This window comes from Salmo salar, chromosome ssa10, assembly GCF_905237065.1.
Source record: "Salmo salar chromosome ssa10, Ssal_v3.1, whole genome shotgun sequence".
Taxonomy (NCBI): domain Eukaryota; kingdom Metazoa; phylum Chordata; class Actinopteri; order Salmoniformes; family Salmonidae; genus Salmo; species Salmo salar.
The window spans coordinates 20,109,261-20,126,264 of record NC_059451.1 but is presented as its reverse complement, the minus strand read 5'-3'; the positions used below and the strand labels follow the sequence as shown (position 1 = coordinate 20,126,264).

Below are 17,004 nucleotides of genomic sequence, written 5' to 3'. Positions count from 1 at the left end.
GTCTGTGACAGCTCCCTGCAGGTGTGAATGCCTCAGGGCGTTTGGGGAGGGTTTAGGCTCAGTCACTGTCAGAGGGATGGGGTTTTATCCCTACTCTTTGGAGGAATGGGGTTTCTGTGACTGCCATTGCTGCAAAGGTTGGGGAAGGAGGTTCTGTGTGTGTGTGTATGGTCGCTGCGCCAGCCATGCCATTGCTTCAGAGGCTCCTTGGGCTCAGCATGCCATAGCTAACCACTGCCCCTCCTCTTCCTCCTCATCCTCCGTGATTGTCAAGTATTGATCTAACACCAAGGTTACAGTGATGGGTTGGTTAGGTAAGGCAACAGCAGACAGAACAGGACACACATTTATTTAAATGTAAAATGTAAACATTTCAGTAGTTTAGCAGATGCTCTTATCCAGCGCGACTTACAGGAGCAATTAGGGTTAAGTGTCTTGCTCAAGGGCACATCGCCAGATTTTTTACCTAGTCAGCTTAGGATTTGAACCAGTGATCTTTCGGTTACTGGCCCAATGCACTTAACCGCTAGGCTTTCCCTAAAGAAGCCCTGTCAGTCACAGCCTGCTTGTGTCCCACGCTGCGCTGAAAAATGTTTCAATATACTTTACTTTCAGCCCAAATTTACATTCCTCTAGTAGACAGCAGGCAAGGAGACCTTGATGTGCTCAAGAACAAGTTAAACATTTGCCACATTGTAAAGTGGCTTTACAGCCACCGAGCGTCGATCACTCTTTCCCCTTTTTATCTCTCTCCCCCCCTCTCTCTCTCTCTCTTCCCCTCGTTTAAAATCAGGACCACGCCACTCCTGTTGGATGCCAAATTGGAGCACTATGTTATTTTCATCTTAAAGAGGAGAGATATTCCACCTCCAGCCAAGCCCTGACTGCCAGCCAGGCTCATTTCATTGGTAGGTTGCTCATCTGAATAGGAGAGAGAGGGCAGTGGGAGACACTGTTTCTTTGAGGTGGAAGTAATATGCTTTCACACAGTCCTGGGCAGGCTGGGCTCTGCATGGAGAAATCCTCTCCAATACCTTCCCTCTTGTCTCTTTCACGGCCCAGCGCTTGGCCATGATGCGAGAATACATCCAACCTTTTGTGTTGTCGGTAGCATCAGCAGGAGAGTGGAAAAACATACAGTATAAATACACACTTGTATGCAGGGGAAATAAACACACTCTGCATTCCCTGCTGCCCTGGCCACATCCAGGCACATTAGATGCAATCGGCGAGAGAGAGAGAGAGAGAGAGAGAGAGCCCGTGAGGAGCACTCCATTGTAATTGACAGGGCCTTTCAGGAGTTTAGCGTTAATGTGGCACACAGCCTCCTCCTCCCTCCATCCTTTCGTCCCGTGAATAGTCCATCTCCTGCATAATTGCATCTTTTCATGTCAGCATAAACAATCCCTCACTCATATAGGGAACAAGGGCACACTGCTGTTCACTGAGAAACACTCATGCAAACACTCACAGGGACAAATAGGCTCCCGCACACACACCCATACATAAAACACACTCACACACAAAGAACACACGCATGCACATGCATTCACACACACGCCGACATTCACATGCCCATACAGCAGGTTGGCATTGACTTCATTATCATTCAACGCTGTTGAAACGCCAATAATCCTCCTTTTATCAACTGAGCCTTCAGCCTCAATCATGGTGGGATGTGCGTGCGCTTTATTTTATGCATGTGTGTTTTTGAATGCCCGTGTGTGAGAGCAGATTGTAGGCTGCGATGATGATGCAGAGCCGGACTGGTGGAGGGGGACCCACAGGCCAGCTACGGGCTCTCATATAGTACACATACAGGCCAGGCGCCACATTGGGGAAATGTATGGCTGCTTAAGATTCAACTTGCACTCATCCGCTCCGGCTTGGCATTTGTGTGGATGCTAGTGTGGATGCTATCTAGGTAGTCAGAGCGCTGGATGCTAGCATGGATTTTAGCGTGGATGCTAGTGTGGATGCTATCTAGGTAGTCAGAGCGCTGGATGCTAGCATGGATTTTAGCGTGGATGCTAGCGTGGATGCAGCTAGGTAGAGTTAGAGCGCTCAACCAAATGGCATGCCAATGGGCCATCTGAATGTATGTCACCACAGACAGACATCTGAATGTATGTCACCACAGACAGACATCTGAATGTATGTCACCACAGACAGACATCTGAATGTATTTCACCACAGACAGACATCTGAATGTACTGCACCACAGACAGACATCTGAATGTACTGCACCACAGACAGACATCTGAATGTACTGCACCACAGAGAGACATCTGAATGTATTTTACCACAGACAGACATCTGAATGTATGTCACCACAGACAGACATCTGAATGTACTGCACCACAGACAGACATCTGAATGTACTGCACCACAGACAGACATCTGAATGTACTGCACCACAGACAGACATCTGAATATACTGCACCACAGACAGACATCTGAATGTACTGCACCACAGACAGACATCTGAATGTACTGCACCACAGAGAGACATCTGAATGTACTGCACCACAGAGAGACATCTGAATGTACTGCACCACAGAGAGACATCTGAATGTACTGCACCACCATCTGAATGTACTGCACCACAGACAGACATTGTGTTTGTTGTGCCCCAGAAGCCTTCATTTCTTAGAACAAGAATAGACTGACAAGTTTCAGAAGAAAGTTCTTTGTTTCTGGCCATTTTGAGCCTTAATCAAACCCACAAATGCTGATGCTCCAGATACTCAACCAGTCTAAGAAGGCCAGTTTTATTGCTTCTTTAACCAGAAAAACAGTTTTCAGCTGTGCTAACATAATTGCAAAACGGTTCTAATGATCAATTAGCTTTTGAAAATGATAAACTTGGATTAACTAACACAACGTGCCATTGGAACACAGGAGTGATGGTTGCTGATAATGGGACTATGTACGCCTAGGTAGATTTCCAGCATTTCCAGCTGCAATAGTCATTTACAACATTAACAATGTCTACACTGTATTTTTGATCAATTTGATGTGATTTTAATAGACAAAAAATTTGTTTTTCTTTTAAAAACAAGGGCATTTCTAAGTGACGCCAAACTTTTGAACGGTAGTGTATTTTGTCACCTAATTTCTAATTTGTCACCTACATAGCTGTTGATGGGTCTGAGTCCAAAATGAAAATGGCATTGTGTGTGTGTGCATGCGTGCGTTGGTCTGTGTGTGAGTGGGTGTCTGCGTCCGTGCATCCATGTGTGTTTGTGTGTGTGTATGTGACTGACTGAATGACTGACTGCTGCAGGGACAATGACAGTGTGAGCTGATGGAGTGACAGGGAAGTGAGTGATTAATGAGCCTGGTTCATAATGCACGATGGCACGGAAGAAAGGAGAGGAAGCAGACAGAGAGAGGGAGACTCCATGGAGGGATAGAAAGGAGGGATGGAGCAGACAGAGAGAGGGAGACTCCATGGAGGGATAGAAAGGAGGGAGGGACCAGATATACAGGGAGAATCCATGGAGGGATAGAAAGGAAGAAATAGGGTAGACAGAAAGAATGATAGAGAACTTGTGGGAAAAGGGAAGAAAGTTGACAGAGAGAAGGATAGAAAGAGGCTCCATAGAGGGACAGCATGAACTCCTGCCTGGTCGTAACAGCATATGGAAGCCTCCTTCCCTCCCTCCTTCCCTCTCTCCCTGCCGTCTGGGTGGGACAGCATGGAGAGAACAGTCAGGCTGAGCAGAGCTTCCAACCAGCTGGGATGAAGCAGTGGAGACTGTGTGGAGATCTAGTGAGGCTCCCAGTGACTTCCCCGAGTCTTCTCAGTATGGGACACTGTCTCAGTGGGTGGTACAGGACAGTACACACCTGTTCTGGTCTCAAACATTTCGCTACACTCGCAATAACATCTGCTAAACATGTGTATGTGACCAATAATGTTAGTAGCAACGCTAAGACTGTAATTACAGTATGTCTAATCTGAAACGGGTTATGATTGTGAAAGACACTGAGAGTAGGTAGGTAACCTAGCGGCAGGTAGCGGTAGCGGCAGGTAGCGGTAGTGGCAGGTAGCGTTAGTGGTAGGTAGCTTAGAGGCAGGTAGTGGTAGTGGTAGGTAGCCTAGCAACAGGTAGCGGTAGCGGCAGGTAGCGTTACTGGTAGGTAACCCAGCGGCAGGTAGTGGTAGTGGTAGGTAGCCTAGCGACAGGTAGCGGTAGCGGCAGGTAGTGGTAGTGGTAGGTAGCCTAGCGGCAGGTAGCTAGAGTCAGGTAGTGGTAGTGGTAGGTAGCCTAGCAACAGGTAGCGGTAGCGGCAGGTAGCGTTACTGGTAGGTAACCTAGCGGCAGGTAGTGGTAGAGGCAGGTAGCGTTAGTGGTAGGTAGCCTAGCGACAGGTAGCGGTAGATGCAGGTAGCGTTACTGGTAGGTAGCCTAGCGACAGGTAGCGGTAGATGCAGGTAGCGGTAGCAGCAGGTAGAGGCAGGTAGTGGTAGTGGTAGGTAACCTAGCGGCAGGTAGCGGTTGGGGCAGGTAGTGGTAGGTAGCCTAGCGGCAGATAGCGGTAGCGATAGCGGTAGGTAGCCTAGTGGCAGGTAGCGGTACTGGTTAAGAATGTTGGTCCAGTAACCAAAAGGTTGCTGGTTCGAATCCCTGAGTCGATTAGGTGAAAAATCTTCCGATGTGCCCTTGAGCAAGGCACTTAACCCTAATTGCTCCTGTAAGATGCTTTGGATAAGACCTTCTGCTAAATGACTCAAATGTAAATGTATGGCACTGTATATAGACTTTCTGGCTACAGTGCATTCGGAAAGTATTCAGTCCCTTTGACTTTTTCCACATTTTGTGAAGTTACAGCCTTATTCTAAAATGTACTAAATTGTTTTTTTCCCCTTCATCAATCTAGACACAATACCCCATAATGACAAAGCAAAAACAGGTTTTTAGAAATCTTTGCAAATGTATAAATAAAAAAGCTGAAATATCACATGTACATAAGTATTCAGACCCTTTACTCAGTACTTTATTGAAGCACCTTTGGCATGGATCGCAGCCTTGAGTCTTTGTTGGTATGACGCTACAAGCTTGGCACACCTGTATTTGGGGAGTTTCTCCCATTCTTCTGTCAGGTTGGATGGGGAATATCGATGCACAGCTATTTTCAGGTCTCTCCAGAGATGGACTCCAATGAAGTTTTAGAAACATCTCAAGGATGATCAATGGAAACAGGATGCACCTGAGCTCAATTTCGAGTATCATGGCAAAGGATATGAATACTTATGTAAATAAGGTATTTGTTTTTTTATTTTTAATACATTTGCAAAAATGTCTAAAAACCTGTTATCGCTTTGTCATTATGGGGTATTGTGTGTAGATTGATGAGGAAAAAATGTATTGAATCAATTTTAGAGTAAGGCTATAACATAACAAAATGTGGAAAGTCAAGGGGTCTGAATACTTTCCAACTGCACTGTATGTGTGGCTGTGTGTAGAGGTTTCTGTATGGGTGTGCGCGCGTGCGTCGGTGTGTGTGCACGTGTATGTGGTGACTGACTGAGAAATGTATGCAGATGTCTATACAGGAGCAGGTTCATGTTGGCGTTGAGGTGGCGTCCAGTCCGGTGAGCCAGCTGAGCAGAGAGAGTTGGTATTTCAAAGGACACTCACAGCTTGGCGGCTGTCCCCTGCTCACAGAGGTATGGTAGAACAGTATGTCTCCAACTCGAAAATACAATTAAGAGATACTCCTGAGTCATGCTGGCAGCATAGAGGTCGAAGACAAGAAGAATAAGTGCTGTGAAAGAGAGAGAGAAAGAGAGAGAAAGAGAGAGAGAGAGAGAGAGAGAGAGAGAGAGAGAGAGAGAGAGAGAGAGAGAGAGAGAGAGAGAGAGAACCTGCTGGAGATGCAAAGAAAATGGCTCAAGATAGTGGCAAGGAGGGCCGGGCCATGGGTATAAGAAACATAAAAAAATGAGGAACTAATTCGGGGTTTGAAAGGAAGAATACCCAAGGTGTAATTTCTACATTTGGCTGTGCATCAACAGTTTATCTCTTGTATGTCAGTCACTGACATTCACTCAATAAGCCATGTCAGCTAAAAAAAACTGATTGGTAAACTAGTCTAGTCAGCTATCTAAACTTGTAGTAATCATGGCCGAATACCGAATGGGAAACCAGGGCACATGCCCAGGGGCCCTGACCTCCAGGGGGCCTCCATTGATTTCATTAGTCACTCTCACTCAGATATCATATTAACATGGCATAAGTCATGCCAAAATGGGTAGAATTGCAGGAAATTAGCTGTAAAACTGCAAGTGTTTGTCTCTGCCCCATGGCAAATTGAGTAGAATTGCATGAAATGTGTTATAAACGACGCCCCATGGCAAAATGTGTAGAATTGCAGGAGATTAACTTTAAAACTAAAATGTTTATCTCTGCCGTCGTCAAGAGGGGGGCCACTAAAATGTTTTGCCCGTGAGGTGGGGGACCCCCCCAACCAAATCTCGCTTAGGGCCACCAAAAGGCTTTGTTTGTATTGATGATGTGGCAAGGTCAGAGCCAACAATACGTTGTGACTTAGCCCTATAAAACACACATGAATAGAAGGCTTTCTTAGTATTGATGATGTAGAGAAAGGGCCACGGTGCTCTGAAGAGACTGTATTGATCTGGGATTGAACTGAAGTGGGTCTGTGTGTCATGAGGAGCCTTTGGAGATACAAGTAGTCTAGAAAAGGGAATATGATATTTTCTAGGCTTCGTTAGCAAGGAATTCACTTGGCATTCTTCCCGCACCCCTAGCATGGTACTAAGGAGCCTAATAATTATGGCTCTGAAATTCCCTAACCAGGAAATACTGTCGGCCTATCATGACACTAGGTGAGAGCCAAATGCAGACACAGGAGGCAGATAGTTGGAGTTTAAGATGTTTAATAAATCCAAAGGGAATAGGCAAGAGAATGATCATGGACAGGCAAAAGGTCATAACCAGATAACCAGAGTCCAGGAGGTACAGTGTGGCAGGCAGGCTCGAAGTCAGGGCAGGCAGAATGGTCAGGTAGGCGGGTACAGAGTCCAGAACAGGCAAGGGTCAAAACCGGGAGGACTAGAAAAAGGCAAAAAGGCTAAGCAGGAAAACAGGAAAAACCGCTGGTAGGCTTGGACATAGAAGATGAACTGGCACAGAGAAACAGGAAACACAGGGATAAATACACTGGGGTAAACAAGCAACACCTGGAGGGGGTGGAGACAATAACGAGGACAGGTGAAACAGATCAGGGTGTGACAAGGCCGGAGGCTATTACTAGAGCCAGAAGTTTTCCCTGGTCAGGTCACGTGATCTGGAAAAAGTCCTGCCCCTAGCATGATATCACATCATCATTTGGGCAGCATTCAAGCATTGTTCTGTTGTTCCTGTAATATTTAGGAGGGATAAAGCATGCCTAAATGGTCCCATCTATATTCCTCCCATAGAGAATAGCCTGGCTGGGCTGTCTGTGTTTGTCCTTGATTGCCTTTGAGACAGTCTGAGCGAATAGCATGGCTGTAATGGACACCAGCTATCTGTGTCCCATCTCTGGTACCCTCGCCTCGGATTTCGCCCCTTGGCCGCCGCGCCGGGCTGGACGTCGTATCTCCAGAGCTGCCACATCCATTATTTATACACAGGGTTTCTCTGTCCTCCATCCAGGGACTGACATCTCACTGGAATTTAGTTTACACTCAACACACACTGGACCCTACTATCTGGACTGGACAGGTGATAACCCTTTGTCATACTGTAACAACAGACAGGTCAGGGTTTAGTTTAGTTGAGCCGGGCAACACATACTGTACCTGGTTGTAAAGCTGGTTGCTTATCTCTTTATGATGTATAATGTGGAGAATTGATGTAAATGTGTGCTTGTGCTCTGATTGTCCCTGGTGGGGATTAGTAAAGTTGTATTCAACAGTGAGCCTGATCACCGACAGCAATGAGACAGCCTATAGGGAGGAGGTCAGACCTGGTCGTGTGGTGCCAGGACAACAACCTCTCCCTCAGTGTGATCAAGACAAAGGAGCTGATCGTGGAATATAGTAAAAGGAGGGCCGAACAGGCCCTCATTAACATCGATGGGGCTGAAGTGGAGCAGGTCGAGAGTTTCAAGTTCCTTGGTGTCCACATCCCCAACAAACTCTCATGGTCCAAACACACCAAGACAGTTGTGAAGAGGGCACAACAACACCTTTTGCCCCAAAGGAGACTGAAAAGATTTGGCGTGGATCCTCAGATCCTCAAAAAGTTCTACAACTGCACCATCAAGAGCATTCTGACCGGTTGCATCACCGCCTGGTATGGCAACTGCGCTACAGAGGGTAGTGTGAACGGCCCAGTACATCACTGGGGCCAAGCTTCCTGCCATCCAGGTCCTATATACTAGGCAGTATCAGAGGAAGGCCCAAAAAATGGTCAAAGACTACAGTCACCAAAGTCATAGACTGTTCTCTCTTCTACCGCAGAGCAAGGGCCAAATCTAGAACCAAAAGGCTCTACCCCCAAGCCTTAAGACTGCTGAACAATTCATCAAATGGCCACCCAGACTATTTACATTGACCCCCCCCTTTGTTTTTACACTGCTGTTGCTCACTGTTTTGTTATCTATTCATAGTCATTTTACAAATTGCCTTGACTAACCTGTACCCCCGCATATTGACTCGGTACCGGTACCCCCTGTATATTGCCTCGTTATTGTTATGTCATTTTCTTGTGTTATTTAAAAAATAAAAACCTTCCTTTTATTTAGTAAATATTTTCTTAACTCTATTTCTTGAACTGCATTGTTGGTTAAGTAAGCATTTCACCTGTTGTATTTGGCGCATGTGACAAATAAAATTTTATTTGATTTGAATTTAATTTAAGGCATATTTTTCACAGGGTTTTCATGATTCTTCTATCAAGATTGAGATTAGGACCTCACTTTTCTTCATTAAGAAATGTGACGAGTTACAGAGTCTGCTGCTGGTTCCTACTTCACAGTAGGGCCATTTGCGAATGTTTATTTTTGTCTGAAATGCCTTCTTGAACATGTGAACTTTCATGTGGCTTAATTACAAACTTGTATTGGATCAGTAAATATGAATACACATTTTTAATTATCAGCCTAGTTGAGCCAAGGAGCAAGCACTGAGCTATATAGGAAGAAAGACAACATCTTTCCTGGGTAGTCATGATTGGATGAGATATTGGAACAGTTGGACATGCTGAGAGATGAGTCCTGATTGGTCTGTCTATAACTGAATGGCTCCTCCCTGGTCAGTATATAGATTTATATATCTCAGATTTTTGGAGAGATACAGCTATGGACAACTGCAAAAGTGTTGCTACAGCTCTCAAAAACACTGCTTCTGTGAATTTAGCTGGGTTTATGGAGAGACCTACTTTCTGGAGGACAATGCCGTGCTGACTCACATATACTTACATGTGTGGGTGGGGTGGGGCTAAGGCTTAAGATTGTGCAAAAGATGCTGAATGGGCGTAAACAAACAAGAGTTCTCTAGTCAGTGCGAAACTTTCATAAAAATCTTTCGAACGGGTATTTACCCCTACTTTTCATTTAAGTAGGATAACAAGTTTATCAACTTTCCCAGCATAACGTTCCTATGCTTCATTCCAACTACAACGTACAATATATCATTTTGAAGCTCTGAGGCTGTACTTTTATAAATTCTAAAAAATAAGCAAATCACTTACATTTGACATAAGCTTCAATAGAGAAATCTGGACACACATGTGTTTGTATTCTTATTGGAAAATTTGTGAAAGAAAAACTATTATTGAAAGAAAATAAGCAATCTAACTTGGCAAGGATGACACGTTCTGTAGCATTATATTTCCAAATGTAAGGTGTCAACCCGTGAGGCTGTTTTTCACCTTCCCAATGACACAGAAAAGCTGCATTTTCCAATAAACTAATATAAACACTAGGCTCTCTCACATACCAGCTGCCTCCACCCTCACTAGATCCAAGAATTCCTGCATCTTTGATTTTGTGTGTGCTTAGTGAAAAAGTCAAATATGCCATGTGTAACAATTGCCATGGGAACATAGGCTTCAATCATGTTCTATTTGCTTGTTGTGTTGTGTTGCTCAGCTGTTTTGATGTAGAACAGTGAAAACATACTTTATTTTGGTATAGGAATCAGAGGAAGCTGAAGGGTTGCCAAATAATAACACATTCTTCAATACAAATATATTATCCACCTGATTGTTAATCAGACTGTATTATAGACCTACTGACTGGGCTGTTATTGGCAGAAATCAGTCTTTGATTGTAGGGAGATTGTAAAGTCGGCTACATTATCAGTGCCCTCCCCTGATGTAGGGCCAGCAGGTGATTTCAAACCACAGAAATCACTCCTGTCTGATTTGTCACTAGAAGGGCCTGTCTGTGATGGGATTCTAATGGCTATGCCTCCTGTCCACCTCTCAGCTGTCTCCTCCTGTCTCCACTCTAGCTGGAACGTTAAGGGAAGGAGAAAGGGAGTGTACATGCAAACATATCGGCAACTTGAGTGATTATAATTCTAAAGATCTCTCTCTCTCTCTCAGGTCCAGGATGCTGGGTGCGGTGGTCCCTGTCTGTGGACTGCAGGCTCTGCTGACGGCCCTCCTGCTCTCTCTGGGCTATGGTAAGTAGAACCATACAGGGTTCTTCGGTTTGTCCCAATGGGGGAACCCTTTTTGGTGCTGGGCAGAACCCTTTGCAGTTTATGGAGAAATGTCTTATTTAGAACTCTCTATGTAGGGTTCTATAAAGAACCCTTTGTATATGGTTCTACCTAGAACACTCTATGAAGAGTTCTACCGAGAACCCTTTTATCTATGAAAGGTTCCACCAGCCTTATCAGCCTTTAAAATTACATATATCATAAGGCCTTTCTTTGAGGGCTTAGTTCTACCCTAACCACGTGGTGTTAGGAATCTCCTGGTTAACAGGCCACTTCAGGCCTGCAAGTCGAATTATGCTGGCTTGCAAAGTGATGTCAAGTCAAATTTATTGGAATTCCTATTGAAATCCAACCAGAGTTAGGATATCCAACAAGTGCATTTGTTAATCACCCGAAACCTGCATTCAGAATGACTGCCAGGGTAGGGAAGATGGAATACTGAGACTACCACAAACGGGTGCAATAAATCCAATTACTAACAGATTGGATTAGTTTAGAAAACGGTATGTTATTTATCTTTGTGTCGCGTTAAATGCATCAACCAATCAATTACATGCAAAAACAGATATTACAGTGAAACAAACAATTCTGAAAATCTCCCTGCAACAGAGCATGCTGGGAAATATTATATATGGCTCTATGAAGAACCCTTCTTGCCTTCCAAATAATCAGTTTTGCCTTCCAAAGAATCATCAAAGAACCCTTTCTCCCAAAAACAGTTCTTAAGATGTTAAAGCTTCTAGGTAGAACCCTTTTCCTTACAAAGTACCCTTGTCTTTAAAAAAGGGTTCATCTGATTAAAACAGATCTTGGTAGCACTACCCTTTGGAGGGTTGCAGTTTATGGAGGATGGCTTAGACACACACACACACACACACTTCCGTCATCCCTATAGGGCTGGGACTGTTGGCAGGCCCTCACAGCTTAGGGACGAGGGGATTGATTCCATTCATTTTATCTCACTATAAATACTGGAGCTGGACTTTTAGTAGAGGCAAATGATGAGGCATTTAGGGCAGGGAAGACAACAAATCTCCCAGCTCCATTTATCCTGCAATACTTAGCTCTTGAGTCACAGTCTCTGGAAAAACAGGAACATTCGCTAATCCCCTATGTTGAGCTTTATTTTGAGTTTTTTTTACTGCATCACTTGTTAAATATTCATGTGACTTGTTAATATCCACTTTGATGCTTAAAACAACAAACTCAGCTGCATTTTGACAACTTAATACCATGCTAATACCGCTCAAAAATCTGTGTGTATTCATTAGTGCACGCCGTAGCAAAATGGTTTACAACAGAAAATGTTTCTTGGCAAAGAAAATGAGCATCTCTTATTGTACACGTTCAGATTGGTCCCTCCCTATTTTGGCCATTTGCTTCCATTTGGTTAGTGAATATACCTCTGGTGAAAAACTGAAGATATAGACACAATCCTGTGTCTCAATATTGTATCCACATACTGTACAATGAGCCCTATAGTATGTCATAGGCAGATATCGAATGTATCCTGATCTATGATTTGCCTCAGTGAATCCCAGCCTGGTCTCAGAGCTAAATGTATTATATATATATATATATATATATATAACCAGACAAAAGTTTGGACACACCTACTGACTCATGGGTTTTTCTTTATATTTACTATTTTCTACATTGTAGAATAATAGTGAAGACATCAGAACTATGAAATAACAAATATGGAATCATGTAGTAAACAAAAAAGTGTTTAAAAAATATATTTTGATTTGTTTAAGTGCCTTTGGAAAGTATTCAGACCCCTTGGCTTTTTCCACATTTTGTTACGTTAGAGCCTTATTCTAAAATTGATAAAATAATTGTTTATCATCAATCTACACACAATACCCCATAATGACAAAGTGAAAACAGTTTTTTAGAAATGTTTGCAAATGTATTAAAAAGAAAACAAACCGAAATACCTTATTTACGTAAGTATTCAGACCTTGCTATGAGACTCGAAATTCAGCTCAGGTGCATCTTGTTTCCATTGATCATCCTTGAGCTGTTTCTACTACTTGATTGGAGTCCACCTGTGGTAAATTCAATTGATTAGACATGATTTGGAAAGGCACACACCTGTCTATATAAGGTCCCACAGATGACAGTGCATGTCAGAGAAAAAAAACAAGTCATGAGGTCTAAGGAATTGTCCGTAGAGCTCCGAGATAGGATTGTATCGAGGCACAGATTTGGGGAAAGGTACCAAAACTTTGGAACCACCAAGACTCTTCCTAGAGCTGGCCACCCGGCCAAACTGAGCAATCCGGGCCTTGGTCAGGGAGGTGACCAAGAACACGATGATCACTCTGACAGAGCTCCAGAGTTCCTCTGTGGAGATGGGAGAACCTTCCAGGACAACCATCTCTGCAGCACTCCACCAATTAGGCCTTTATGGTAGAGTGACCAGATGGAAACCACTCCTCAGTAAAAGGCACATGACAGTCCGCTTGGAGTTTGCCAAAAGGCACCTAAAGGACTCTCAGACCATGAGAAACAACAAACTCTTTGGCCTGAATGCCAAGTGTCACGTCTGGAGGAAACCTGGCACCAACCCTACAGTGAAGCATGTTGTTGGCAGCATCATGCTGTGGAGATGTTTTTCAGCGGCAGGGACTGTGAGACTAGTCAGGAAAAAGGCAAAGATGAACAGAGCAAAGTACAGAGAGATCCTTGATGAAAACCTGCTCCAGAGCGCTCAGGACCTTAGACTAGGGGGTGAAGATTCACCTTCCAACAGGACAACGACCCTAAGCACACAGCCAAGACAATGCAGGAGTGGCTTCGGGACAAGGCTTTGAATGTTCTTGAGGTGCCCAGCCAGAGCCCGGACTTGATCCCGATCGAACATCTCTGGAAAGACCTGAAAATAGCTGTGCAGCAACACTCCCCATCCAACCTGACAGAGAAACTCGCTAAATACAGGTGTGCCAAGCTTGTAGCGTCATACTCAAGAAGATTCAAGGCTGTAATCACTGCCAAAGGTGATTAAACAAAGTGCTTCGTAAAGGGTCTGAATACTTCTGTAAATGTGATATTTCCGGTTTAAGTTTTTATACATTTGCAAAAAAATTTAAAAAAAAATACATTTTTGCTAGGTCGTTATGGGTTATTTGAGTCATTTTTTTTTTTTTAGCAGACCCTCTTATCCAGAGCGACTTACAGTAGTGAATGCATACATTTCATACATTTTGTTCTCCGTACATAGATTGATGAGGGGGAAAAAACAATTTCATCCATTTTAGAATAAGACTAACATAACAAAATGTGGAAAATGTCAAGTTGTCTGAATACTTTCAGAATGCACTGTATGTATCAGTGGTGATTAAGAAGTGAGTACAGACAATGCCCACTGAAAAATAAGTGGGTATACAGTGTATATCCTCCACTATACCACTGTGTATAATTGGTTTGGATGTGTGGGGCTTTATCTGAAATTGTTATTTACAGAGTCAGGTATATTTGTCCAGGCCTCAATTGTTCCTTGGTTAGCACCATTCATTCTCACTGTTGATAATTCTAATGGTATAACTTCTAACAGTAACTGTATCCCCTGGTTAAATGGGAAAGAGTGCAGCAGTTCTGCCTGCCAGGAATAATCATCTCTGATTGATTGAGATATTCATTATGTAACATAATAGATGGAAATCATTCAATATATACATTCTAAATACATTTTGTAACCTTTCCCCAGAAGCATTTAATATTTTTCTGCAGTGGGCGAAATCAGTGTTACACAGAGTTATTCTTGATAGTCTTAAACAAATCTACTTTGAAACAAAAGTAGGCATTGAAGAATCCCTACTGTAACATATCATACTAATTTGAGTGTCCCAGATTTAGTAAAATATATTATGTTTTAAGATATTAAAATATAATACGATCCATACCAAATTTGTAATTGTTTTTCCAGACACTAGCATTTCATCCCATCCTACACAGAGCTCTGTGACAAATTTATTTAACTAAGCAAGTCAGTTAAGAACAAATTATTATTTACAATGACAGCTTACCCCAGCCAAACCCAGACAACGCTGGGGCAATTGTGCTCCACCCTATAGGACTCCCCATCACAGCCAGATGTGACACAGCCTGGATTTGAGCCAGGGACTGTAGTGATGCCTTTTGCACTGAGATGCAGTGTCTTAGACCGCTGCGCCACTCGGGAGCCAAATCATTGATGAAGGGTTGTAGACTTCAGCTACTGACTTCGGCTTGCCTCGAGAAAAAATGCAGTGTGCACGAACAACCAAAGAAACCTTTGCCGAAGACCAAAACTAACAAAAACTTCACAAAATGTTGTCATATATTCACAAACTGTTCCAAACAGTTTTTGCTGAGAAACATGTGGATACCTTTAGGGGACACAGAGAACAGTTAGGAGTTGGGTCCAATTTCATCGTAAAACGTCTCCTTGGTGTTAAATACAGTCTGTGAAAAAACTTAAAATGTATAAATTGATGGTTGGGATTACGGGATGCCAAGGTCATAGTTTTCCATGTTCAGTTCCAGTTAAAGGGTTGTTCAAGTGCAATTAGATCTGTGGGCCAAACTTTTTTAATGGCTAGCTCAGAATATAAGCTTTCCAAAAGTTGTTTATATATTATAGAGATCAGTCCTTTCGGGAACTTAGATAATTTATTTATTCATTGAATGGTTTGGTAGTTGGGTTTCCCAAGGGACTCCATAGGCCAGCAAAGCTGACTTAAATTGTAAATATCTAAAAAAGGAGATGCCTGGTAATGTGTATGGAATGTTCTCAAACCATTATGTCCGTGATATCTGTAAGGGTACCGATTCCACATCTGGCCCATAGGGGGGATGCAAAAGGCCACACTCCAGATCGCAAGCAATTATTGTGAAATATTGGAGTATGGCCAATTTTGTGCCAAATATAAATTGTGTGCGCAATAACAGCACCAAAGCATAGTTTACATTGTTTAAGGGATACATTAGTGAACACCTCTTCCAGGGCAATAGGAGACACCATATTTCTCTCTATATTTAGGCAGGGGGCAAAATAATAATGTCTAAACCAATTTTAGGATGGGGCGAAATGCTAGTGACTGGAAATACAATTTAAAGTTTGGTGCAGGTAGTATTATATACTGCTCAAAAAAATAAAGGGAACACTTAAACAACACAATGTAACGCCAAGTCAATCACACTTCTGTGAAATCAAACTGTCCACTTAGGAAGCAACACTGATTGACAATACATTTCACATGCTGTTGTGCAAATGGAATAGACAACAGGTGGAAATGATAGGCAATTAGCAAGACACCCAAAATAAAGGAGTGGTTCTGCAGGTGGTAACCACAGACCACTTCTCAGTTCCTATGCTTCCTGGCTGATGTTTTGGTCACTTTTGAATGCTGGCAGTGCTTTCACTCTAGTGGTAGCATGAGACGGAGTCTACAACCCACACAAGTGGCTCAGGTAGTGCAGCTCATCCAGGATGGCACATCAATGCGAGCTGTGGCAAGAAGGTTTGCTGTGTCTGTCAGCGTAGTGTCCAGAGCATGGAGGCGCTACCAGGAGACAGGCCAGTACATCAGGAGACGTGGAGGAGGCCGTAGGAGGGCAACAACCCAGCAGCAGGACCGCTACCTCCGCCTTTGTGCAAGGAGGAGCAGGAGGAGCACTGCCAGAGCCCTGCAAAATGACCTCCAGCAGGCCACAAATGTGCATGTGTCTGCTCAAACGATCAGAAACAGACTCCATGAGGGTGGTATGAGGGCCTGACATCCACAGGTGGGGGTTGTGCTTACAGCCCAACACCGTGCAGGACGTTTGGCATTTGCCAGAGAACACCAAGATTGGCAAATTCGCCACTGGCGCCCTGTGCTCTTCACAGATGAAAGCAGGTTCACACTGAGCACATGTGACAGATGTGACAGTCTGGAGACGCCGTGGAGAACGTTCTGCTGCCTGCAACATCCTCCAGCATGACCGGTTTGGCGGTGGGTCAGTCATGGTGTGGGGTGGCATTTCTTTGGGGGGCCGCACAGCCCTCCACATCAGAGGTAGCCTGACTGCCATTAGGTACCGAGATGAGATCCTCAGACCCCTTGTGAGACCATATGCTGGTGTGGTTGGCCCTGGGTTCCTCCTAATGCAAGACAATGCTAGACCTCATGTGGCTGGAGTGTGTCAGCAGTTCCTGCAAGAGGAAGGCATTGATGCTATGGACTGGCCCGCCCATTCCCCAGACCTGAATCCAATTGAGCACATCTGGGACATCATGTCTCGCTCCATCCACCAACGCCACGTTGCACCACAGACTGTCCAGGAGTTGG

General features: G+C 43.9%; 1 protein-coding gene across 1 annotated transcript in view; it reads left to right on the top strand.

Moving 5' to 3' along the window:
* LOC106613725 (neurocan core protein) overlaps window positions 1-17,004 on the top strand; it is a 194,445-nt gene that overhangs the window by 21,798 nt on the left and 155,643 nt on the right. The window contains exon 2 of the mRNA XM_014216278.2: window positions 10,569-10,648. The gene's annotated coding sequence lies outside the window, so the exon portion shown is untranslated. The remainder of the gene's footprint in view (window positions 1-10,568; window positions 10,649-17,004) is intronic.